This window comes from Sorex fumeus, unplaced genomic scaffold (assembly GCF_029834395.1).
Source record: "Sorex fumeus unplaced genomic scaffold, SorFum_2.1 ptg000072l, whole genome shotgun sequence".
In the NCBI taxonomy this organism is placed as follows: Eukaryota; Metazoa; Chordata; class Mammalia; order Eulipotyphla; family Soricidae; genus Sorex; species Sorex fumeus.
This window is the reverse complement of record NW_026606129.1, coordinates 57282844-57310514: the sequence shown is the minus strand read 5'-3', so window position 1 is coordinate 57310514 and position 27671 is coordinate 57282844. Positions and strand designations below refer to the sequence as shown.

The 27671-nt window shown below is 42.3% G+C and overlaps 1 protein-coding gene and 1 long non-coding RNA gene across 3 annotated transcripts in view; one reads left to right on the top strand and one right to left on the bottom strand.

Annotated features, from left to right (window-relative positions):
• The window catches only part of ARHGEF3 (Rho guanine nucleotide exchange factor 3), a 345442-nt gene that overhangs the window by 231937 nt on the left and 85834 nt on the right, over positions 1–27671 (top strand). The window lies entirely within an intron of this gene.
• LOC130037368 (uncharacterized) lies at positions 20570–24763 on the bottom strand. The gene is made up of 4 exons (XR_008794492.1): positions 24677–24763; positions 22922–23054; positions 21455–21527; positions 20570–21257 (listed from the first exon to the last, which is right to left on the bottom strand). It is a non-coding gene; the product is annotated as an uncharacterized LOC130037368 (long non-coding RNA).

Below are 27671 nucleotides of genomic sequence, written 5' to 3'. Positions count from 1 at the left end.
CAGGGCTTGAACTGCCTTTGGCTTCCAGCAAGGCAAGCACCTTAACCCCTGCACCAGCTCCATCGCCTTCTGTCATTATTTTGGAAAGGTACGTGATATTCCATTTCACAGTTATATTGAGCACAAAGAGAGTTATCTTTAATTTGTCTCTTTTTCTAAACATAAATAGCCCTGTGGTGAACAGTCTGCACTTTGTTATGCACCTGCAAGTGTCTTCCCAGGAGTGAAATCATTGAATAAAAATGCGTACTTTGATGGCATTTTATGGCTTTTTCTACGTTTGCAGTGTGACTTCTGGCTACTGAAGGAAGTTTAGAATCCTGAGCTTCCAGGGTGGATTTACTTGTGTGCACACATTAGCAGAGGAAATGACTGTGCCTGCACCAGAGTCTGTAGTGGCACCATTACACTGGGGTGAATTCAGAACATCAGAGCTAAGCCTTGTCTGGTGAGGTATTGACTCCTGGGAGGAAACTGTGTCAAGACCTGTTGCAATTTTGTGATCTCATTTGGGGAAGGGGATGGTGTCAGGGCCCAGGGTTTATGAGGAGCAGGCTTCCACAGGCTCCCGCAGCTTTGTCTTGCCCTCCAGCTTCATGGAATAGCTCCTCTAATGCTGTAATGAATAGTCATCTCCTTCGATTCTCATTCGTTGTGCCGTCTTTTATCCTCAGATTTTCTACTTACATGGACTGCAAAATTTCCTGACAAGCTTTCTACCCAATTATAAATGGAAGGCTTAGTGCAGAAGTTTTTAAGGTGCTTGCCTCGCGGGAGGCCAACCACAGTTCAAGCCCTAGTTAGCTTGGTTGATAGGAGCATGGTGCTAATACTAGGCTACTAGGCAAGAACCCCATAAACTGAGTTGGTCATGCTCTTTGCAGTGTTTAGTATTACAGCAGGAAAATAGTTATGTCCTTTGCTCACTCTCTTCCCTTGCCCATTATAAAGTCTCTTATTTAGACTCTGCTCTAAAAAATATATAAAGCTCTGTGTGTGTGTGTGTGTGTGTGTGTGTGTGTGTGTGTGTGTGTGTTGCCAGAGATCAAACCCCCAGATCATCATTTTTTTCTCATGCTCTACTGATTGAGCTAGCCAGGCTCTGTAATCGCCATTCTTTTTAATCAACAGTTCAGCACCAGTCTTTTCAAAGTCTAAAATTACATTTTCTGCCCTTCTGATCCAACTCTTCACTTTCTATAGAAGATTGCACATCCAATAAAACACACTCTTTAGTTTCTAGTTTCTGCATCTTTGGAGCATAAGTTCGTGTGAAATATTTGGATGATGGGCCTTCTGGGAAATAGTGAAGTAAAGACTGAAATATACTCTAGTTCTTTCATGTCGACTTTGGTCCTTACTTGGTTCCTTTTTATTTCTCCACTGGTTGTCTCAAAAGCATCTTCAGAACTAGTGTGAATCATTTGAAGGACGGGGGATAAAAAGAAAAAATTCAGTCAAGCAGGGAATGGCTTGATTATATTTGACTCCTCAAGACTTTGGGTTAGTGAGTGAATGAATCATTGAACAATAGAATCACCATGAATGAATTCACCAATGAATGAATGTATGACAAGGTTAATTAGAATAATCACACAGGGCTGGAGCAATAGCACAGTGGTAGGGCGTTTGCCTTGCACGCAGCCAACATGGCCGACCCGAGTTCGATTCCTCCGCCCCTCTCGGAGAGCCCGGCAAGCTACCGAGAGTATCTCGCCCACACGGCAGAGCCTGGCAAGCTCCCCGTGATGTATTCGATATGCCAAACACAGTAACAACAAAGTCTCCAATGGAGACGTTACTGGGCCCGCTCGAGCAAATCGATGATCAACGGGAGGGCCTTTACACAGGTCATAATATTATAGAAATAATTTTTTATTTAAATTGTCAACAATTGAAGAGATAGTACAGGGAATAAGGCACTTGCTTTGCATCCTGTCAACCCCAGTTGGAATCCTAAGCATCATATATGGTCCCCTGAGCACCACCAGGGATCACTCCTGAGCACAGAGCCAGGAACCACCCTTTAGTAATACAGGGCATAGCTTAGCTCCCCTCATGGCCAAAGTTGCTGTCTTCATTATTTAAAAAAAGTGTACAAGAGTGAGTGTCATGCAACATTTCTGTGTACAAAAATGCATGAGGAAATCCTCAAAAATGACATCGTAGGGGCTGGAGAGATAGCGCAGAGATTGAGGCACTTGCCATGGAAGCAATCAACCCCATTATGATTCGTGACATCTCAAGTACAGAACTGGGTCTAGTCCAGCAGGTGTGGCCTGAAAGTTACTCCCCCATAACAACACCAACCTGTCTTAAAGTAAACTTTCTTTCCTAAAGGAAATACTATAGGGTTGATCCTTGAACAACACAGAGCTAAGGGGTACCAACCCTGTACAATCAGATATCCAGCCATCCCTTGGTATCAGTAGGGGCCTGGGATGGGAGGTGGGGGGTTGGCTTCAGGGTCTTTCCTGATGCTGAAATCTGAGGATGCTCAAGTCCCTTGTAGTCAGTGCTCTTCTCCATGAATTCCATGTCCATAGATTCAACCAACAACATCCATGGTTGCACACTCCACGGAAAGAAACAGTCCGCAAATAAATGAGTCCCAGAGTCAAATCTGTGCTGTCCAAGGGTCATTGTAGATGACCCTTACTCCTTTAGAAGTTTTTTTTGTCAAGTATGGATCTAAAAGAAACATCTGTTTTTCAATTCATTCCTTTTTTAAAACCACTAATTTGGCCCAGAATGTAGCTCTTAAGCAAGTAGTAGAGCACTTACATGTGTGAAGCCCTGTGTCTGTTCCCTAGCACTGCAAACAAACAAATAAAAATTAAAACTGCTTACTTGGCCTTGTGCAAATCATTATGAGTTTTCTCTTAGGCACAGAGGAGAGTGGGCAGGGGTAACAGGGAAAGAGCTGTGCTAATCAGATGTTTGCCGGCAAACCCTCAAGAAGGTCCTATAGAAACACACTAAACACCATTTTTCTTTTTTTTTTCTTTCTTTTTTAAAATTACTTTTTAATGAATCACCGTGAGGTCAGTTATAGACTTACAAACTTTCGTGCTCACATTTCAGTCATACAATGATCGAGTACCCATCCCTCCACCAGTGTCCATTCTCCACCACCAGTGTTCCCAGTATCCCCCACCCCAAACCCCCCACACCTCTGTGGCAGTCACGTTCCCTTTTACTCTCTCTCCCCTTTAAGGTGTTGTGATTTGCAGTGCAGGTATTAAGTGACCATCATGTTCGGTCTATAGTTTATTTTCAGCACTCATCTCCCATTCCGTGTGGGCCCTCCAAGCATCCTTTACTTGGTAAACACCATTTTTCTGAGACATGATTTCAGGTCTTTGGGGAAACTGAGCAAAGACAAATTATTCCCTTAAAAATGTTATTATTATTTGGGGGTGAGGTGCCAATGTGGTGCTACGACCCAAAAAGATACTCTTGGTAATACTTGGCTTGGCAGTTCAGTACTTGGGCTCAGCAGTGCTTGGGGGCCACCAGGGCCCACCCAGGAGTGCTGGGGGTGGTTGGTAAGCAGTGCTGGGCATTAAACTTCCAGTCTTAAGTATACAGGACATCTGCCCCAGCCCTTTGCACTAACTCCCCAGTTCTTAACTCTGATGAAGGTAAAGGATGCCATTTCTTTACTCTAGCCCCCACCAAGGTCAGAAGTGGATTGTGGTTGATTCATTCATGGGGCCCCATGATAGCCATCTGCCTGGAGATGTGAGACCTTCCAGGGCATTTTCTGAGTGGTGGTGGTGGTGGCGGTGGATTACATTGAAGTCTTTCTGTCAAAGTTAACTATTCCCTTCTTCAAGGGATCAGTATGGTTCTTCCATGTGGCTTAGGCCTTTGAAAGTGGAAGCAATAATTGAAGAATTAGTCTTTCTCTGAATTAATGGTTTTATTTAGCGCTACTTGTTTGATTTTAATTCATGAAAAATGAGTGTGCATCTGTTTCCAAAAACCCAATATTAAAACCAGGAATATAAGCCACTAGAGAATGGACCAGATTTATATTCAGATTACTTTGCAGGGGACTCCCCGGGGGGTGCTGGGATGGAGCACTCCTGGCAATGTTCTGCTAACTGGCTTGGGTGATTCAGTGCTAAAGCAGGAGGATGAGGTGCTGTTTGAGCCCCGTGGTACCAGGGGACACTAGAGCCGTCCCCAGCATTGCTCTGGCAGCCACATCATGTCAGGGTCCAGCTGGGGTCCTGCACATTCAAAGCACATTCTCCTGATCCCTGTACTATCTTCCCAGAATATAGTACAGATATTCAGGATATTTTTAAGTAAGGATCCACCAGTTAAAGTTAAAACATACTAGTATATTATTTTTCACATTTCCCAATTTTTTTCTTTCCTTTATCCTATACTCACGCTGACTTCATAGGCAATTATAAGATAAAGGTAATACATTTGCTTGTTTTGGGGTCACTCCCAGTGGTACTCAGGACTTACTCCTGACTCTCTGCTCAGTGATCACTCCTGGCAGGGTTTGGACCATATAGGGTGTTAGGGATAAAACCCAGGTTGACTGTGTGCAAGGCAAGCACCCTACCCCTATACTATTTCTCCAGCGTAGTTTTACTACCTGAGAGAAGTGACTCCTTTGATGTCTAACTCTCCCAAATGCATGTTAAGTGAACTCTGAGCAAACAGATGGGTCAACTCAAGCATACTGTTTTAGGATTTGCTGCTCTCACTCTACCCTGAGGACATTGCTTGCTTATACACAGCTGAACCCTATTGTTCTCAGTATCTCCGTAGTATTGATTCAAAGTCATTGAACAGATTCATTTGATTCAGATTGAATCTTTCACTAGGGACATAGCCTTATTAAATGCACTATGATTGGACAGGGGGCCTGCCACCATTTAATTTCACAAAAGAGTCAACTTTTTAAAATAATGATTGCTCCTTTTTACAACATACCTGGTCCTCTGTGGAGTATTTTCCATGTAATTGCTCTCTTTTTATTTAATGCTGGCAAAATTCATAGGACATAAAATTATCTACTTTAAACTATACTAATCTATGGCATTTACTGTAGTCACTAGGTTGTGAAACCATTGCCTCTTTATTTCAAAGCACTTTGTGTCCCTGAAGGGAAACCCTATGCCTATTATGCAATTGCACTGTCTCCACCCCCAGCCCCTCACCAGTGCAACCACTAATCTACTTTATATGAGTTTTCCTATCCTAGTTCTTTGCTCCAAGCAGAATCATACGACGTGAGACCTTTTATATAACATCTCTTTGAACCCTCACCAACTCCATAATATCCAGGGAAGTGGAGGGTCTTTCTAGGGGTTTCTAGGGCTGCCCCCGTTCGGGACCAAAACCTCATTCTGTCCCAGTGACACCCTCCCCGTGGTCTATAAAAACTCTGATGTCTAAAATTGCTCACTCCTTCCTTAACCTATGTATTTTGGCCTCATGTCAGGTGGCTGGTCTATGGCTGAGCCTCTCGTTACAAAGTGGGGAAGCTCAATACAGTAGTTCCCACACTTGAGTGTCAGCATCACCTGTTGGTGTTGCAGAGTTTCTGATTCAGGACTGGGATGAGCCTTAAAACTACACTTTCCTTATCATGCTAAGCGAAATGAGTCAGAAAGAGAGGGATAGACATAGAAAGATTGCATTCATCTGGGGGATATAAAGTAACAAAGTATGAGATTAATACCCAAGAATAGCTGAGATCAGCACCAGGAGGATTACTCCATAACTTAGAGGCCAGCCGGGTATCCTAGAGGAAAGGGCAGTTCAGATAGAGAAGGGAGCACCAAATAAAGGATGTTTGGAGGATCCTCCCAGGAGGGGAGATGCATGTCGAAAGTAGACTATGGACTGAACATGTTTGCCACTCAATGCCTCTTTTGCAGACCACAACACCCAAAAGGAGAGAGAGAACACAGGGGATTGCCCTGCCACAGAGACAGGGGGGATGGGGGGATGGGGGTGGGAGGGATATTATCCATGGTGGTGGAAAATGGGCACTGGTGGAGGGATGGGTATCTGATCATTGTATAATTGAAACCAAAGCACAAAAAATTGTAAATCTACAACTGTAAAAAAAAATAAAATAAAATAAAGGGAAAAAAAAAACTACACTTTCCTAACAGTTCTCAGATAATTCTGATGCTACTGTTCTCAAGTCAGGTGCCTTGGGAGCCATTGCTCAGACAGACAGGATGAAGAATTGTGTTCAGGGATTACTCCTGGATCTATTCTCACTTCTGGTGATGCTGGCAGACCATGCCTGGTGCCAGGGATCAAACCAGGGTTGGCCACATTCAAGGCAAGTGCCTCAATCCCTGTACTCTTTGTATCTCTTGGATCTCTCTGGTTCCCAGAAGTGCTTTCTTACACTACCTCCTGAAGAATGCTTGCAACGGCAATCAAAATTACAGAAAATTCAGAAAAAATTGACCATTCATCCTTCTTGGCAAATGTAAGGGTGTTGATATACCTTGGAGGCTAAGATTCATGAAGTATGATCCAAACTTGCATTTGGTTTCTAAGTAAATGTTTTAGAAGAAAGCGAACATCTGGTAAGTTTGTAACTGCATATCCTGTGGTACATTTGAGCTTTATAGAACTAATCTCAGTTCAGGAGGCAAATGTGAAAGGCAGTGATTTTTTGTTAACAGTGGGGTGGGCAGAAGGAAAGAAAAGAGAACTATATAACCTACAAATAAGAGAACAGATAAAAACGGAGAATAAATAGGCTAGATTCAACTAAACTCTGAGATTTAGGGCAAACAATAGAAAGGGAGCTCAAAAACAATTACAAGTGAAGAAAATACGGAAATCTGTACTCATAAGATCATACCACACTGAAAACATGAGATCTAAGCTGCAACCACTGAAATTTTGTAATAAGGCTGTCAAGTGACAGGCAAGGGTGGAGTTTGGGGGTGGGGGTGGGGGTTGGGGAGGTAATATTTCCACTTGTGGAGGAAAGTGGACACTGGTGGTGGAATTGGTGTTGAAATATTATATGCCTAAAACTCAGCTGTCAATAACTTTGTAAATCACAGTTATTCAATAAAAAATAAAATAAAATATCTGCCCTTCATTGGAAAGTTTGCCAACCTTGAGCCAACTGGCTAGACACATAGGCTCTAAATTCTAAATCCTCTTGAAGGGAACTAAGAGACATGGAAGATGCCTGGAAATTAGGATGGAGGTCGAGATCTTATTTTTATTGATTGATGTTGTGTTCCAGAGGGGAAGCCAGTGCTCTTTTGCTGAGCTACATCTTCGGCCCTAAGATCTTATTTAAAAGTGGGTGTGACATTGAAGACAGAGAAATGGGATAGAAAGTCGAGGTCAGAGAACCAGTTCTTATAGGAGGGTTAAAATGGAGGGCTCGAGTTAATGCCACTTATTAGACATATGGCCTCAGGTGTGTCATTGAAGATTACAAAACTGTTGCCTCTCTTCTAAAACAGTGCTCTTGAGAAGAGTAAATGAGCTCACTCAGTTATTTCATCAGTAAATGTTTATTGGACTCTACTCTGTGCCAGGCACAGTTTGAGGTGCTGGTGATAAAACGGTAAAACATGAGGAACAAGATCCCTGCAGTCCCAGAGTACAGGCCTAGTCAGAGACAGGGTAAATAACAGTAAATCAAAAAAGAAATTCTTGAGTTTTGAAGCAATCAGGAAGAGATGGAGATTGGTGTTTTCCTAGAGTTAGGAATGCAGGGACAGCCCCTCTAATTAGCGGTCATGTGAGTTGATGCCGCCTTAGCCAAAGGAGCCAGCTCTGCCGAGATCTGGAGCAGGGACGAGCCACGACAAGTGTCCTGGCCCACAATAAAGTCAGAAAAGAAAGGAGACTGTGCACAGCTTGTGGGTGAGGAGGAAGGGAGCAGGAGGTGAAGGATGATGGGTAGAGCCCGGTCAGTTTTCAGTTTCGGTCCAGCTGTAGAGCACTTGCGCTGCATATAGTATGAGGTCCTATTCCTGGCACTTACTCTACATATATGAGATTCTGGCACTACCAAAAATAAAAGAGCTGTGGCAAGAAACTGTGATTTTAGGGTGAAGGCTCTCAGTTCTTCCCCATTGAGGATGATGTTTGCTGTAGGTTTGTGGTAGATGGCTTCAACTATGTTGAGGCAAGTCCCCTCTATCCCCATTTTGGTGAGGGTTTTCATCATAAACAGGTGCTGGATCTTGTCAAATGCTTTCTCTGCATCTATTGACATGATCATATGATTTTTATCTTTTCTTTTATTGATATGATGGATTATGTTGATTGATTTCTGACTGTTGAACCATCCTTGCATCCCTGGGATGAATCCCACTTGGTCATGGGGTATGATCTTTTTGATGAGTTGTTGAATTCTATTTGCTAGTATTTTGTTGAGAATCATCGCATCCATGTTCATCAGGGATTTCGGCCTGTAGTTTTCTTTTTTTGTGGTGTCTTTGTTTTCTTTTGGTATTAGAGATATATGGGCTTCATAGAAACTGTTTGGGAGAGTTTCTGTTTTTTTCAATTTTCTGGAAAAGCTTGAGAAGAACTGGCAATAGGTCCTCTTTAAATGTTTGGAAAAAATTCGATAGTGAATCCATCTGGACCTGGGCTTTTGTTTTTGGGAAGACTTTTGATTACAGTTTCAATTTCCTTGCTGTGAATAGGTCTATTCAGGTACTTATCAAGGATGAGACAAGGATGCCCACTCTCTCCACTACTGTTCAACATAGTACTGGAAGTACTTGCAATAGCGGTTAGGCAAGAAAAAGATATTAAGGGCATCCAGGTAGGGAAGGAAGAAATCAAGCTCTCACTATTCGCAGATGATATGATACTATACTTAGAGAACCCTAAAGCCTCTACCAAGAAACTCCTAGAAACAATAGACTTGTGGCAGGTATAAAATCAATACCCAAAAATCCATGGCTTTCCTATACGCAAATAGTGAAAGAGAAAAAAGTGACATGAAGAAAACAATCCCATTCACAATTGTGCCCCAGAAAATCAAGTACCTAGGAATCAGCTTAACTAAAGAAGTAAAGGACCTGTACAAAGAAAACTACAAAACTCTACTTCAGGAAATAAAAGAGGACACGAGGAAATAGAAAAATATCCCCTGCTCATGGATGGGGAGAATTAACATTGTCAAAATGGCAGTACTTCCCAAAGCACTGTACAAATTCAATGCAATCCCTATTATGATACCCATGACAATCTTCAAAGAAATAGAGCAAACACTCCTGAAATTTATATGGAACAATAAGCCCCCACGAATAGCTAAAGCAATTCTTGGGAAAAAGAAGATGGGAGGAATCAACCTCCCTAACTTCAAGCTCTACTACAAAACAGTAATAATTAAAACAGCGTGGTACTGGAACAAAGGTAGAGCTGTAGACCAATGGAACAGAGTTGAATATACTGACACCTCCCTCCCTCCCCAAGCATATGATCATCTAATCTTTGATAAGGGGGCAAGAAAAGTGAAGTGGAGCAAGGAAAGCCTCTTTAACAAATTGTGCTGACAAAACTGGACAGCTACATGCAAAAAAGTGGACTCAGATCTCTGCCTAACTCCATGTACAAAAGTAAGATCAAAGTGGATTAAAGACCTCAACATCAGATGGGAATCCATAAGGTACATTGAAGAAAAAGTTGGCAAAACCCTCCATGACATTGAAGCTAATGGTATCTTCAAAGATGTCATGTCACTGGCCAAGCAAGTGAAAACAGAGATAGACAAATGGGACTATCTTAGCTTCTGCACCTCAAAAGAAACAGTGACCAAAATACAAAGATAGTCTACAGAATGGGAAAGGATATTCGCCGAATACACATCTGACAAGGGGTTGATATCAAGGATATACAAAGTACTGGTTGAACTCCACAAGAAGAAAACACCCAACCCCATCAAAAAATGGGGCGAAGAAATGAACAGAAACTTTCGCAAAGAAGAAATCCGAATGGCTAAAAGGCACATGAGAAAATGCTCTACATCATTAATCATCAGGGAGATGCAGATGAAAACAACAATGAGATATTTCACACCACAGAGACTGGCCCACATCCAAAAGAACAAAAGCAACCAGTGCTGGTGCGGATGTGGTGAGAAAGGGACCCTCCTTCACTGCCAACTGGTCCAACCATTTTGGAAAACAGTATGGACAATTCTCAAAAAATTAGAATTTGAGCTCCCATTTGACCCAGCAATAGCACTCCTGGGAATATATCCCAGAGAGGCAAAAAAGTATAGTCGACGTGACATCTGCACTTGTTTGTTCACTGCAGCACTCTTTACAATAGCCAGTATCTGGAAAAAACCTGAGTGTTCGAGAACAGATGACTGGTTAAAGAACCTTTGGTAGGTTTACACAATGGAGTACTATGTAGCTGTTAGAAAAGATGAAGTCATGAAATTTGCATACAAGTGGTACTACATGGAAAGTATCATGTTAAGGGAAATGAGTCAGAAAGAGAGGGATAGACACAGAAAGATTGCATTCATCTGGTGAACATAAAGTAACATAATGGGAGACTAACACCCAGGAGTGACCGAGATTAGCACCAGGAATTTTGCTCCATGACTTGGAGGCCAGCCACACATACTAGGGGAAAAGGAAGCTCAGATAGAGAAGGGAGCACCAAATAAAGGGTGTTGGGAGGATCCTCCCAGGATGGGAGAAGCATGCTGAAAGTAGACCATAGACCAAACATGATTGCCACTCAATGCCTCTCTTGCAAACCACAGAACCCTAAAGGAGAGAGAGAGAACAAAAGGGAATGACCTGCCACAGAGGCAGGGTGGGATAGGGGGGATGGGGAGTGGAAGGTTTGCTGGGACCTGTGGTAGTGGAGGATGGGCTCTGGTGGAAGGATGGGTACTTGATCATTGTATAACTGAAACCCAAGCACAAAAATTTGTAAGTCTATAACTGTACCCCGTGTTGTTTCACTAGTAAAAATAATAATAATAATAAAGAAAAAGAAAGAAGATAAAGAAAAAGAAACTGTGATTTCAGTTCAGTCTAACTGGTTGTTAACTACTGATGAATTTAGGCAAAAGGGCAAGGGGTCAATGCTATGATCTGAGATTACTGTCCAAATGATCAATCCTTAAAGCAAGGAGAACAGTTAGTGGGCCATGGCACTTGCCCAGGTGGGCTGGAATAGTGGCAAGTGAAGTAGAGAGAGGTAAATGGAGAAGGTGACATTGATGGAATATGTGGGGAGATCAATTTAATGTGATATGGTATAAGGAATGCTTACCATAAGCCTTAGTGTTATCATCATCACCATCATTGTCGTTTTCATTATCAGCATCATCATCATCATTATCATCATCATCATCACTTCTACAGTCACCAGCTACTGCCACCATCATCTTGAGTAACAGTGTAGCATTGTGGTTTCAAACAGAAACTCAAGAGACCTGAGAGACAGTACAGGGAGGTAAAGCTCTTGCCTGACATGTAGCTGATCCCAGTTTGATCCCTGATACCATATTTGATCCTCTGAGCACCACCAGAAGTAAGCTTGGAGCACAGCTGGGTGTGGTTGGTACAGCCGAGCAAGCCCCCCACCTCCCACAATTAAAAAGAGAGGGGCAGGGTGGGGATCTCAAGCCCCCCTTCCTTGGTTCTAGTCCCAGCTCTGTCACAAAGCTCTGTGACTGTGGGCACACTGCATAGCCTCTGTGTTTCATTGCCTTCTCTAAAAGAGGGTCTTGGCATGCCTTCTTCACAGCCTATTGGGAGGCGTCAGAACATGCTTGTCAAATCTAAACCTTAAATAATGTGCAGGTATTTGGGGCATTGGTACAGAAATTTGGAGAATGTTGCTAAAATTTTCAGTCTGGATATTCTCCTTAGAGATCAAACCAAATTCTTCTTTATGTAATTAATGAATTGATGAAGTTGGTGGAGGTATTTTCTCTAACCTGAAATGCTACAGTTTTAGGGACCAAATAGCTTGTTTGTTTTGTTGTTCTTGGAACGACTTTGCTGCAAGCTTTTCAGTAAGCATTCCAAAGATGGAACGGTAATAAGACAATAAGAGTACATATTGGAATTCCCACAGATAATTGACTTAGTGGTATATGTCCATTTTGAAAAGCTGAACCCCGGCCAAGCTGGGTTCGATTCCTCCGCCCCTCTCAGAGAGCCCAGCAAGCTACTGAGAGTATCTTGCCTGCACGGCAAAGCTTGGCAAGCTCCCCGTGACGTATTCAATATGCCAAACACGTAACAAGAAGTCTCACAATGGAGATGTTACTGGGCCCGCTTGAGCAAACCGATGAACAATGGGAGGACAATGCTACAGTGCAGTGCAGAATCTGTGTGAGTCTGAGAAGACTGTCATTTGGGAGGCATGGCCTCTTTGTTTTATGTTTTCTTTCTCTGTCTTTTAACCACACAAAGTTCTCAGGGGACCATGCAGTGCCAGGGATCAAACCTGGGAGTCCGACTTACAAAGCATGTGCCCCAGCCTTTGGGCATCTGAGGAGATATTCCTTCTTAACACATGGATACTGGCACTGGCACTAGCACTCTCCTCCCGTTATTCATTGATTTGCCCGAGCTGGCCCAGTAATGTCTCATTTTGAGACTTGTTGTTACTTTGTTTGGCATATTGAATACATCACAGGTAGCTTGCCAGGCTTTGCCGTGCAGGCGAGATACTCTCGGTAGCTTGCCAGGCTCTCCGAGAGGGGCAAAGGAATCGAACCGGGCTCAGCCGGGCTGGCTGCGCACAAGACAAACGCCCTACCGCTGTGCTATCACTCCAGCCCACTGGCACTGTAACTTCTGTTAATTAAACCACGTCCAAATTCGAGCAACTGTTGGTTTGTGACAGCATCAATGTTTTAAAGTGGGGCTTAAGTGAGGGCATCTCACCTGTCTTAAGCAGAGCCTCACTGCAGTTGTAGGGCCTCAGGAGTAATTCCCTAAGTATTACAGCTATGGGCCAAACGAAACATGGGGCCTTTGTCCTTTTTGGTCATGCTGAAGGCAGAAATGGAACCAGGGAATCCACTTCTAGAAAGTGAGTAAAGTCCCTGAGCCTAGACAGCTTATACGAGGTCCTTTGCAGGGCCCAGGTGAATGCACTTGCACCATTAAGAATCTGCCCCCCAGACATAGAATGATTGGACTCATTTGTGGGACATTAAAAAAAGAAAACACATACTATGAGACTAATACCCAAGGACAGTAGAAACAAGGGTCAGGAGGAATAGTCCATGGTTAGAAGCATGCCACTGTGGTGGTGGGGAGAGAGCAGCTAGGTTAGAGAAGGGACCACTATGACAATGACAGTTGGAAATGGTCACTCTGAACAAGAACTGAGTGCTGAAAATAGGTAAAGGGACAAACATGGTAACCTTTCAGCACCTGTACTTCAAACCATAATGCCCAAAATGAGAGAGAGAGAGAGAGAGAGAGAGAGAGAGAGAGAGAGAGAGAGAGAAAGGGGAAGAGACAGAGAAAGAGAGAGTGAGAGAGAGAAGTGCCTGCCATAGAGGCAGGCTTGAAGAGGGGGCTGGGGTGAAAACCAGGGACATTGGTGGTGGGAAATGTTTACTGGTAAAGGGACAGATGATGGAACATTGTATGACTGAAACCCAATCATGAACTTTGTAACTGCATCTCACAGTGATTCAATTAAAAAGAAGGGGAAAAAAGAACAAAGATGAATCTGTCCCCCCAAATCAGCAGCAGTGCATTCCCCTCCCACATGGCCCCAGAAGGGAGCCCTGCCCTACCCTTTCTGACTTCTTCTTTTTAAAAAAAAATTTTTTTTACTGAATCACCATGAAATAGTTACAAGCTTTCATGTTTGGGTTACAATCACACAATGATCAAACACCCATCCCTCCACCAGTGCACATTCCGCACCACCAATATCCCCGGTATACCGCTCCTCCTTTCCCACCATCTCCCTGCCTCCATGGCAGACAATATTCCCCATACTCTCTCTCTATTTTTGGGCATTATGGAGCAATAGCACAGCGGGTAGGGCGTTCGCCTTACAAGCGGCCAACATGGCCGACCCGAGTTCGATTCCTCCGCCCCTCTCAGAGAGCCCGGCAAGCTACCGAGAGTATTCGATATGCCAGACACAGTAACAACAAAGTCTCCAATGGAGACGTTACTGGGCCCGCTCGAGCAAATCGACGATCAACGGGAGGGCCTTTACCTTTACTTTTATGGTTTGCAATACAGACACTGAGAGGTCATCATTTTTAGTCCTTTATCTACTTTCAACACATATCTCCTATCCCAACCAGTTCCTCAAGCCATCATTTTCTTGGTGATCCCTTCTCTATTCCAGCTGCCCTCTTCCCTTTGCTCATGAGGCAGGCTTCCAGCTATGGAGCAATCCTCCCATCCCATGTATCTACTATACTTAGGAGTCAGCCTCATGTTAGTTTGTTTTATACTCCACAAATGAGTGCAGTCCTTCTATGTCTGTCCCTCTCTTTCTGACTCATTTCACTTAGCATAATACTCTTCATGTCTATCTATTTATAAGCAAATTTCATTACTTCATCTCTCCTGACAGCTGCATAATATTCCACTGTGTAGATGTACCAAAGTTTCTTTAACCAGTCATCTGTTCTAGGGCACTTGGGTTCATTCGCTAGTTACAAGCTTTCATGTTTGCGTTACAATCACACAATGATCAAACACCCGTCAGAGAGATGCAAATCAAACAACAATGAGATATCATCTCACACCACAGAGACTGGCACACATTCAAAAGAACAAAAGCAACCAGTGCTGGCGTGGATATGGGGAAAAAGAGATGCTCTTTCACTGTTGGTGGGAATGCCCACTAGTCCAGCCTTTCTGGAAAACAATATGGACAGTCCTTCAAAAACTAGAAATTGAGCTTCCATATAACCCCGCAATACCACTTCTGGGAATATATCCTGAGGATGCAAAAAAGCACAGTAGAAACGACATCTGTACCTATATGTTCATTGCAGCACTGTTCACGATAGCCTTTCTGACTTCTGAGCGAAGAAGAGGAAGACCTGTAGCAACATGTGGTGAAGGTCTGCAGTAAGCGCTCTGGGTCTCCTCCTTCCCAGTTCGCAACTCTCATGTGAATGGTGGTTTGCTCAGGGACCATTTTCACACCTGAGGGACAGGACTTTTAGAACTGGAGGCCTCTGGATATCTTTTTCTACAACTTTTTAGTTGAGTGACTTGCTTCTTACCTTTTTATTATAAATAGAATAGCATAGCAAAATGCATACAGAGGGACTCTGGTGGTAGATCACAAGCCTTGCGTGTGTGAGACCCTGGATTCAATTCCCAGCAGCACAAGGTCTCCAGCATTGGTGGGTGTGGCCCTGAACACTGCAAGTGTATTTGGAGCCAGTCACAGCTGAAATTAATTATCATTTTACCACTCATCGTTGCCACCTTCAGCAGTTTAACCTCTCTGCATCTCAGTTTTCTCTTTGTTTACATATGAATTGTTGAAAATATTTTCCCAGTTTGTCATGAGTTGCTTTGTTTTGCTTACTATATTTTTGTTTGGTTTGCCAAGTGGATGGCCTTTTTAAAAAAAAATTATATTTTATTTTATAAAAGATCACTAAATTTTTTTCTTAAATATTGACTCATAGATAGAAAAGCCTTTACTGGGCCTGGAGCAATAGCACAGCAGGTAGGGCATTTGCCTTGCCCGTGGCTGACCTGGGTTCAATTTCCAGCATCCCATATGGTCCCCTGAGCACCACCAGGGGTAATTCCTGAGTGCAGAGACAGGAGTTGCCAGGTGTGACCCCAAAAAAAGCCAAAAAAAAAAAAACCTTTACTATCTGTCAATTTTCATACAGTACTTCTGTGTTTTTGTACATAAATGGTCTTTGGTATGTATGAAGTTTTTCTTGATATATATTAAAAAAACTCATATGACACTATAATAAAAATTATAATTATTAATCCTATACAGGAGCTGGAGAGATAGTACAGTCGTACTATCTGTAGGGTATGGTGCTTGCCTTGCAAAGAAAGATGGTATCAGCCAGCACCCCATATACTCCCTCAGCCCCTGCCAGGACTTACTCTTGAGCACAGAACCAGGAGTTGGCTCTGAGCACCTCTGTGTGTGCCCCCCCCCCCAACTCCACAAATTATTATATACAAATGTGCTTAAAATTTGTATGTGAAGAGTTGGGGCGGGGGGAAGTGAATCTTTCTTTGGAGTAAAATTAGGTTTACTAGTGTCACAAGTAATACTTAGGGACTTGTTCGTGGTTCTAATTAAACCTCATGGTTCTAATTAAACTTCTAGCCTGATATTTGGATATTGGTCTTCCTATCTGTTAACAGGTAGGAGTTCTGTTAACAGGGTCTGGGTTCTGTTAACAGGGTCAAGTAAAGGGTTGTAGAAGAATTAGAAGTAGGGGAGCCCCAGTGTAAAGGTAGCTTTGGATACTCACATGGTCCCTAAGCCTGCTGTCAAGTTCCAGAAACTGACCAATGAAAACTTAACGTTTTCCTATGCTGTTCTCCTTGGCATTGCTATAAATAATTTCTGCTATCCTAAGGTTTTGTTTTTGACAAGCAGTTTTGACTTCATAGTAGATTGTGAAATTGATCTTCTTGTTATGGGAAACTTACAATTTTCTCAAGAGAAGCAATGTAATGTTTACATTATATGTAATGTAAACCCTTGATAATGTGTCATATATATGTATTTATATGATAAAGTCTTTTATATAAAATATGTACATTTTATATGTATTTTATATATAATATATATTCTATGTATTTCCATTTAAAAATTGCTGTTTCCGATGACTGGTTAAAGAAACTTTGGTACATCTACACAATGGAGTACTATGTAGCTCTTAGAAAAGATGAAGTCATGAACTTTACATACAAGTGGTACAATATGGAAAGTATCATGCTAAGCGAAATGAGTCAGAAAGAGAGGGATAGACATAGAAAGATTGCATTCATCTGGGGGATATAAAGTAACAAAGTATGAGATTAATACCCAAGAATAGCTGAGATCAGCACCAGGAGGATTACTCCATAACTTAGAGGCTAGCCGGGTATCCTAGAGGAAAGGGCAGTTCAGATAGAGAAGGGAGCACCAAATAAAGGATGTTTGGAGGATCCTCCCAGGAGGGGAGATGCATGTCGAAAGTAGACTATGGACTGAACATGTTTGCCACTCAATGCCTCTTTTGCAGACCACAACACCCAAAAGGAGAGAGAGAACACAGGGGATTGCCCTGCCACAGAGACTGGGGGGATGGGGGGATGGGGGTGGGAGGGATATTATCCATGGTGGTGGAAAATGGGCACTGGTGGAGGGATGGGTATCTGGTCATTGTATAATTGAAACAAAAAAAAAATCTTTGTAGTTATCACCCCCCAAAAAAAAAAAAATTGCTGTTTCCAGTCAAAAAACACAACTCGGATTCCTTTAAGCAAAAAAGAAATACATGTTCAGGTTTCAGCAAGTTATGGCATTCAGGCATGGCTAGATCCAGGTGCTAATTTTCCTCAGATTTTGTTTCCCGTTGCTGCCTCCATTCTCATATATGAGTCTTTTCTCCTGATGGAAAGATGGCACCAGATGTTCCAAAATTCTTATTTAGGTGCCCTTTTTTTTGTGGGGGATAGGGCATACCTGACAGTGCTCAGGGCTTATTCCTGACTCTGTGCTCAGGGAACACTCCTGGTGGGTCTCAAGATACCATATGCAATGACAGGGATCATCCACTGTACTATCTCTTTGGTCCTGAGAGGTCCTTTCTTGCCCAAGTCTTCTGGTAAAAATCCAAAGACTGAGTCTCCTGCCCTCCTACCCCCATCACTATCATCAGAAGGAGGAGGGTGTTGATTGGTTCATCCTGAGTCATATGTACTCTCAAGGGGCCTGACAGTGAGTGTGCTCCCATTGAAATCATGGAAATGAAAGAGGGACAGTTTCCCCCAAAGAGATGCTAGAATTGTTATTAGAAGAGGGAGGACTGAAGCTGAGTGTGTCAAAAGGCCCATGGTGCCGTACATCGTGAGCTCCTCGCTCTAGAGCTCTTAAAGAATGGGCTCTGTGTGCCAACAGCTCAACAATGAAAGTCTTGAATGAAGCCGCTGGATTTGAGTTAAGCTGGTAAAATGAGGTGTCACTGAGTTGCTGTCACGCGATTATCAAGAGCAAGAGTCTTTGTCATTTGCCCCCAGCTTTACAAAATAAAGCTGGAAACAGAGAACCCTGCTGCCTGTTACGGATGCTAGGTTCTGATTCTAGTGGGCCTCGTTGGAAAAGCAGCCCTATGTCAGCAGCATTTGTCAAATGCCAAAGCCTCGTGGAAAAGAACATACAGAAATATTGTCTCCCTCCTCTAAACTACTGACTCTGGCTTGGAAAAAATGAATGAGCCCTTGAGTTGGGCAAGATTCTTAATTTGGTGCTTTTGCAAAGGCTGTGTATTCATTCCACACATGAATATTTTGTAGCTTATAAAGAATGTGACATGAAGTGCCAGGGTCTTTGTAAATGAAACAGTCTGGTTTCTTTGTTGACTGTGCCAGGAGTAGTAACTCACACTGTGTCTGGCACTGTGCTTCTTGTTTTCATGCACCGTCCATTTGGTTCTTACAGTGGATTTATATTCTAGTTTCACTCCTGTTTTATAAGTGAGGAAACTGAGGCCTGCCTGGAAAGACACACACACACACACACACACACACACACACACACACACACGCACAGAATCCCAGGAAAGAGTGGTAAAGAAGGAATTCAGACTCAGCCTTTAGACTCCAGTGTCTGGGTTCTGAACAGTGCTTAGGAATTAGCAGACTGTGTGACCCTGACCTTGCTACCTCATTGCCTTTCCTCATTCTTCTTTATAGGCACATACTTGAGTTGTTAGAACAATCTTCAAACAGTGAAGTCACTAAGGTGTTTCTCTTTGAGAATTCTGTTATAATTAGCTATTAATAACAATGGTCTGCAAACAAAGAACCCCCCCCCCAGATTTTTCTAATAGTTTCTTCTCACCTTTTCCAGAAAAGATCTGCAATTGCTACCATGAACTGGTGTAGCATTTCATTCTTTTCATTTGTATCTTTAGGACAGGAAGTGAGGAGTTATAATGCTAAAAAAATGGGTATGCAAACATAATTTAAAAATTGTCAGTAATCTTTAAAATATCAGTATCATCTGGGGCTGGCATGATAGTACAGCAGGTAAGGTATTTGCCTTGCATGCTGCTGACCAGGGTTCGATTCCCAGCATTCCATATAGTCCCCAAACACTGCCAGGAGTAATTTCTGAGTGCAGAGCCAAGAGTAAGCAGTGAGTATTGCCGGGTGTAACCCAGAAATAAAACAACAACGAAATACGATCTTTTGCGATAATTACATGCCTTTTGTATAATAGTTTAAAGGCATTATATATTTTAAGCAAATCAGGGTTTGAACCATAGCCCTACCATTGTCTAAAAAAAATTTGTGGGGTCTGTGTAAGCCTCAAGTCTCTTACCTAGAAAGGGGGTCATAGGCTACTTTCCGGGATGTCTAGGGATTAAAAGGGCTGATGATGGGGACCAGAGAGATAGTATAGCATATAAGATGCTTGTCTTACATGCAGTGAACCCAAGTTCCATCCCTGGCATACCAAATGGTCCTCTGAACACCACCAGGAGTGATTCCTGAGTGCAGAGCTAGAAGTAACCCCTGGGCATTACCACAAAACAAAACAAAAAAGGGATGAGGATGATGATGATGATGGACCACAGTTGTGGCCTCGTCTTGCATACATACATGAGGACCTAGGTTCAATCCCCAGCACTAGAATAGAAAGAAGAATGTCTCTGCTAGACTGGGGGATGACCCAAAAGGCTGAAGTGCACACTTTGTATGTAGGAGTCCTGAGTTTAATCTCCAGCATTACATAGTCCCCTCAAGCACCTCTGAAAATGACTTTCAAACACTGAGCTAGGAGTAGCCCTTGAGCACTACCAGGTGTGGTCCCTAAACAAAAGCATCCACTACTAGTGATACAATCATTAACATTATGATTATTGCTCCTATTATTTCTTGTCCCCTCTCCCCCTCCAAAATAACCTCTTCTACAATGAGCTCTCCATTGTTCTCCCTGCTACTCTATTGTTAAGTGAACTTTTCTTTGTTGGTGCTTTGCAAAGCACCTTGCAATTTCCTCTTTTCCTAATTCCTGGAATTCTGTTTGTTCAAACTTAAAATATTTAAAGTTACATTCAGCAAACCGTCTTTAGTGGTTTTCATTCTCATCTCTAAGAGGCTTTTCCATAATCTTCCACAACACTTGCACTGACTCTCTTGAAGGGCCTCTGACTTCAGCCTAGTCTGTTCTTTCAGCGAGGTGTCTCGCTTATTTTTTTGTTGTTGTTCTTTCCCCAAGACCCCAAGATCTTTTTCTTGTCACTTTTCTTTTGTGGTGCCAGGGAATGAATCCAGGGCCTCACACGAACAAGCAATGCTTTCTACCACCAAGCCATATCCCAATCCTTTTATTTATATTTTTTTTTAAATTGGGGGGCAGGAGAGTTTTTGCACACATCTGGTGGTTTGGGGGGACTAAGTCGGGCTCTGTGCTTTGGGGTTACTCCCAGAAGTGCTTGGTAGACCAGGAATCAAATCAGGAATCAAATCAAGCAGTACCAGGAATCAAATCAGGCCTCCCACAGGCAAAGCACACTCTCAACCTGCCATGCTGTCTCTCTAGTTCTTTTCAGTTTTTTAAAGGGAAATGTTTAACAGTGCTTCCTCAAAAATATCCTTGCCTCCTCCATTCAAGATTAAGCTGTTATCTTGGTGATGGGTACTGATGGATACCACACAGAATCACAAATGGTCATGTGCCCTCAGCTTACAGATTAGAGACTTTTTTCAGAAGATAATGATCCCCTGGCAGTTACAGAAGCTTGGTCATAAAAGGTTGATTATTTATGGTTACTGTGGTTCTGGCAGTTTAAAAAAAAAATTAAAAAAGAAAACTGGTATCTACTTAGTTGTTTTCTTCCCTCCTCAAAGAATGTCTCTGGAACTCGTTTATGGCAGAAGAAACACATCAGGTTTTTCAACAGGATAACCTTTCATCTGTAGAACATTTCATAGATTCCAAAGTACTTCCATATATAGAGTCTTGCAGTCAACTTGTATCTAAGAGCTGAATGTGTGTTTCCAGGGTGGGGGAGCACACAGAGTCTATGCAGGATGGTGAGCTGTGGGCTGAGATTGTGAGGCGATTAGCAGTCTGGTGGATGCATTAGGCTGTGATAAGATGAAGGACGAGCTCTCATTTTCTGGTGCTTCTGTAACCCTCACCTCCCTCTCATTCCCCCATCCCCCACATCATGCAAATAACAAATAAGCTGTAAGAGGTTCTAAGTGAAACTCCATCATGCAACAGTGCTTTGCAGACTCACATATGTTGTTGTCTTCTTCTTGTAGTATGTTGAAGACACCCATTTTCTTACTCTAATATTTTACACAGCATTCCTGCAGAGGAAACAACAGGTTGATTCTTTGTTGCTAGTCAAATTTCTTGCCAAAATTTTGGGCAGAGATCATTGGAAAGATATTTAGAGGAGGAGGAGAAGGGTGTGTTTCTTCCTTTAGATCTGGAAGACGTCCAAAGAATTAAAGACACTTATTTGAAAAAAGTAAAGGTTTATAACATTTTGAGAAAACCTATCCCATCAAGCCCTGGTTTCATCAGTAGTCATAACCACCCCTTACTTAAGTTTCCTTTCCTTTTATTTTGTTTTAATTACAAAAATAACTGCAGGGCCATAATTGAAAAACCTTGCTTTAGATACAGTTGTGACTTCCCTCCCTTTTATATACTTCTCCTGCAAAGATTTCCCACATAAAGACATATTTCGTAGGTGCCTTCATGAAGTTCCATCCTTTTTTTTAATGTTTTCCATGTTTGACTTCACAAATATTGTTGTTAATATTTAAATAATGTTCATCCCGTGAATGTCTCATAATTTAATTAAGTGTCACCTATTGTCAAACATGTGAGTCAGGGCAACGGTGCAGGGCTGATACATTTGACCTGAACCTCCTCCTTTGCCATTTCTTAGCTGTGTCGTCTTAGGGAGGAGCTCCATCAGGAGAATGATAATACTTTCCTCAGAGGATTGTTTAGGGAATACAGTATAAAAGCACTTAATGTAGTTCCTGGCATATAGTGTACTATCCATGTTCAATAACTAGCCTATTATTATTTTAAATTAGACTATTAAATGACAATACACTGAAAATATTTCCATTGTATATATTATTTTCTTTTTGGCATATTCACATGTGTCAGAATAGGAGGACAAGATATTTGTATCTTTTATCACTATTAGTATATAGTGACACCTCTTGATAGCAGAGCAGTTTTAAATGCCTTCAACTATTTAGAGTACTAGTTACGTTATATTCTCACCAGCCTTGGAAACTATAATTTTCTGGGTTGGATAGTTTAAAAGGACATTATAATTAGCATCTTCACTTGTAGCATTTCAATCTCAATGGTTAATCCCTGGTCTCACATTGTGTTTTTAGGATTTTAAGTAAAACTCAATCATCATGTCACTAATCAGTACTATGACAATCTCTTACTAATAAGGGTATTTAATTTTTTTTTTTTTACATAACTAACCACTGTACCTTTTCACACACGAAACTGACAAGAATCCTTAGTTAGATAATACTGAGGTATTCAGTTCAAAGTCAGATATCCCCACATTTCCCTTTGGATTGCATCTTGGATGACAAAGAGAAATTCTTGGTAATTTTTCTCCTTGTCCCATTGATCTTTTGCATCAGGATCCCATATAAGTTCACTCCTTTCTTATGGTAGTTATTCTGTAAAACTTCCTTTTCCCTCTTTTCCATACCTCTCCTTGACTTGTTGATTGATTTGTTGGATAAATCAGAGCCTTGTGCCATGTCATGTTTACTCTCCTGGATTTGGGACTTGCTTTCTTGGGATGTGACTTTTTCCTTTATCATTCTGTTTCCTGTAAACCGCTGGGCAGAGTTGGAGGTTTGATCAGATACCATCTTTACTTCCCCCACTTCCCATCCTTTGTTGTTGATGATGTCCCAGGATTGCTCACTAGGCTACTTGTTGCAGTGTACCTGAGATGACACGTACCGCATATCGTTCTCCAAATACCACCAAAAGTGACACCAGGAGCACAGAGCCAGGAATACCCCTTTACCGTACTGGGGATGACACAATTCCCTCTCCAGTTTTTTTTTTTTTTCGCCTGGCAAGCTACCTGGGATGTATTCAGTATGCCAAACACAGTAACAACAAGTCTCACAATGGAGATGTTACTGGGCCCGCTCGAGCAAATCGATGGACAGTGGAGGACAGTGCTACAGTGCTTTTTTTTTAAACACTAGCTGTAGTTCTAGTTGGTTAGATAACCAGAAAAGTTATGTGGCTGTAGACTGCTAAACACTTTCCAAATGTTGGCAGCTAATAAAACAAGATTAATGAGTGGTAGTCATAAAAATTGTTAGAATTCAAAAGAGGGAGCCATCTCCTGTGGGCTGGATTGTTCTAGACAGGTTTCTCAGAAGAAAAGCCTGGTCTAGGCTTGGGTCATATTTGAAAAGTCAGAGAAGGATGAGGGAGGCTAGTCTGGACCTGAGGTCAAAGAGTTGCCAAACTTTTCAAATGTCAGCCTATTGCTCCACTTTTGTGCATGGTCTTCAGTGCACATATTAGAGCCTCTTTCTTTTGTTCTTTAATTTATTCAATAAATATTTATGGAACACTTAGGTGCCGGCCTTTGTGGTATGGGAACATGGTTCATGAGCAAACCGATTTTGTAGAATAAACATAAGCTCAGAGTCAGCAGGCCTGAGATTACTCTTCAATTCTATTTTTAGAATGAAAAAAATAAAAATAAGGAGCTAATTGTGAGTCTTGGTCATTCCTGGGAGGCTGTGGAAAGTGTCACCTTTCCCAGGAAGAAAAGGCTACTATGTGAATGAAAAAAATAATAATATAGGGCTTACATTTCTTTGTTCTTTCACCATTTTTCCTCTATTTTCATTCTTACCAAGGCACTTTATCTTTTGAGCTCTAAAGCTAAGCATGAAACAGTATTTGTCACAACCCTGGGCAGAGATACAATGCAAGCAAGAGGAATTCTTCAGTTTCCAGACAGCTCCCTTTTGTTCCGTTTCCAAGCACGTGGGATGGAAGCAAAAGGAGCTTTACCTGTGGTTATCCTGCGGGAAGAGGTGTGCTCATTTGGGTTGAAAAGCACTGATCTGAAAATGGCTTTGTCAGAGTGGGTGGCTGGCACCACAGAAACGGTGGGCATTTGGCATAGTCACGTTGCTTCTGCAACCTCTTTCCATTTGATGCAGGCATGTTTGCAATTGAGGTTAATGCTGTCAGCATCTCTGGAGAGCTCACTGTATGTAATGGTGGGTACTTCAAGGCAAAAGATTGAGCATTCTTCCCCATTATTTCCACCAATGCCCTCCCACTCTGAAAGGCCTCTCATTCACCATGCTAACTGTGGAAATACAGATTCGAGATGAACCCCGGCCTGAGTCCCCTCTTTCCTCTTTCTTTTATATTGCCCCAGAGTATTCAGTAGGGAAAAGAAGGAGAACTAAAGAGTCACCTGGTGCAGTGTTCTCTAGTTACGCCATCTTCCATTCCTTCCCCCACATCCACGAGGGCGGGACGGAAGGTCAGTCCGTGTTGTGGCTCCTCTCTTACTCCTGACCTCCTGGGCCTGAAATGGAAGTGGTAAGCAGTTAATGTTCCACAAGACTTGGATTGAAAAACTCTAATCCAGTACACTCTGTTTAATGCAAACGGAAGCCAAGAAAGTTCAATGATTTGCCCACAGCTTCCAGGGATAAACAGAGCCCGGGGATAAACAGAGACAGAACCACACCTCCCACCCCACCCTTCCCTCCCACCCCCACTCTTACTCCAGTGCCTTGGAAGAGCCATTAGGTTGTAAATGAACTACTCCTTTCTTCAAAGACAAAGGAATTCTCTTTGCTGTCTCTTTGAAAATGCAAATCATCCTTTCCCAGCTTCTCCTTCCTAGAGAACCAGCCCTGCCGTGACTGCCCGGTCTGTGCACTGTGACCTCATATCCCATGAGGCCACACAGCCCTGCCAATAAAGTCAGATGCCCCTGTGGTGCAAAGAGCCCACTGCCTGGGGACCTGGGGTGAGGATTGTAGATGCCTGGCTAAAACCATTAGTGCTTAGACTCAAAGTGTATTTGGTATCTGTGTGGTTTCTCTGAACTACTCTGCCACCCTCTACAAAGCAGAGAAAGGGCCCTCAAGTAGATGGTGAGACCTGTGACAGGTCACAGGCCTGTTAGAGAGAAAGCAGCAGTGAACATGATTTGGTAATCTTTCTCTATCACATGTGACCTCCCTAAACTGCAACGGCTGCTTTTTTGTTCTATCCAAAGTTAACACTGGCTACATTACTTTTTGGTTTTTATTGTTTGTTTTGTTTTACAAATAATCAAAGCAATACCAAAAAAGAAATAGTTTTTAGGGCTGGAGAGATAATGCAGGGGTGGAGCTCTTGTCTTGCGTGCCACTGACCCTGGTCAACCTTCGGTACTGCATGTGATCCCCTGGGCACTGCCAGGAGTGACCCCCTGAGCACAGATCCAGGAGAGCCTCTGAGTACCACTTGATAATGGCCTTACCCCATCCACAGATTAGTTTTTAGTTTGTTGGGATTTCTTTTTTAATAAAGCACATTCATTATCTTGCCAATTTTTAAATATAGTTTAGTGGCGCTTACTTCATCTTCATTGTTGTGCAGCCATCACCACTGTCCCTCTCTGGTTTTTGAAAGCAAGTCCAGTCATCCAACATGGAACTTTTACTCGTCCAGACTTAGCTCTTGGCTTTCTTTGGGATCACAGTCAACCTGGATGAGGCCAATGAAATTACTGCTCTATGCTAGCCCCTGATCTGGCTCCGTTCTGATCTCCACCTCCTCCTTGTGAAGCTGGGCTTTCATGTCCCAATTACTGATGAGAGCACCGAGAATGTCTGGCTGGTGGTTGAAAATACTGTGGTAGTTCTTGCTCCAGGAAGACAGGAGGCACAGCTGTGTGACCAGCCATGGTCTGGTTGGAAAGCAGTGTCCAAAGCGTCTCTAGCACCCAAATGACCATCTAACCCCTCAGTTCTCCTGCCTCTCTCACATTTAATGTTTTATTAATCCCACAGACTCAGATCCTGAGCCCCTAGCTTTCCAGGCCCTAGTGCAAAGCCTCTAAGTTGTAAAAGGTGTGAAGTCAGTATTATGCATCATAACTACAAGGTTCTGGAAATGAGGTTCTTGCCTTTAGTACCCAATGCTATCACTTAGAAGTCCTGTGATTCTGAGTAAGTTGCTTGAACTCCTTGTGCCTCCCTCTTCGCTGAGGACCAAACTCAGGGCCTCACACATGCAAGGCAAATGCTTTACTGTTGAGCCACGTTGCTGGCCCAGGGACTGGGTTTTCTGATGACCCCTTATAAACTGTGAGAGTACCAAACTAACCCCAAATGTGGGCTCCCTCTACCAAGTTTGATGATTTTTAGACAAGGATGTTTACATCTGGAAGTAATACTAACATTTAAATTTCCTCTACTGCAATAAAATAACAAAAAAATGGAAGTTATAGCTCATACATACTCCCTTTGCTGTTTCATAGACTCACAGATGATATGAACTTATATTTAAGGCATCCTACTTTTCAGCTTTAGAAACTATACTTCAAAGTGTAATGGACTTGACCAAGGTCACACGGAAAATTAAATGGTAGAACCAGGATGGGACCAGTCTTCTGATTGAGATTAGTCTACTCTGCCCTGCAACTCCATTGATGTAAACTGTTAGAGCCCACATTTGAAATCATAGGTTAAAATGAAAGAATTCTTTAATGTATGTCCAATATTAGAACCCACACTTGAAATCATAGATTAAAATGAAAGAAGTCACTCCATTGGAAGGAATGAGAATGAAAAGCAAATGCATCTTTTCCTTTTTTATTCAGTGAGAAAAAACAGAGTAGGATGATTTATATAGCAGAGAGGTTAATATCAAAATAAAGGATGTGCTTACCAGTGTCAAGAATGTTGATATAGGAAGTGGAAAGATAGTTCAACAGACTGGAGCACATGCTTTGCATGTAGGAGCCCTGGGTTTAATCTCCAGCAACACATGGTCCCTGAGCACCACCAAGCTTGACACAGAGCACTGGACTGGAAATATCTCCTCCCTCCTATTTTCACTCTTCCACAAGCACCAACAAGTGTGGCACACACAAGAATAGTGATACGTGTATTAAGTTATTAAACAATTCATGTTTTGTTTTATTGAAACTGAAACCCTCACATCTTTACTTTACTGATGATTAAACTCAGGTTTAATATAGTTAAGTTGCCCAAATTCATATAGTTAGCAAATAGAAATTTGGCTTTTGAACCCAGACTTCTCATTCCAGACTTTATATTCATGTCCACTGAGCAATAAATGAAGAGCCTTGACTATTTGACTGCTTTACCAGAGAACAAGGGAGGAAAATATCTTTTGCACAGATGATTTTCACAAGGCAATACATTTATGATTATTTTCAGTTCACC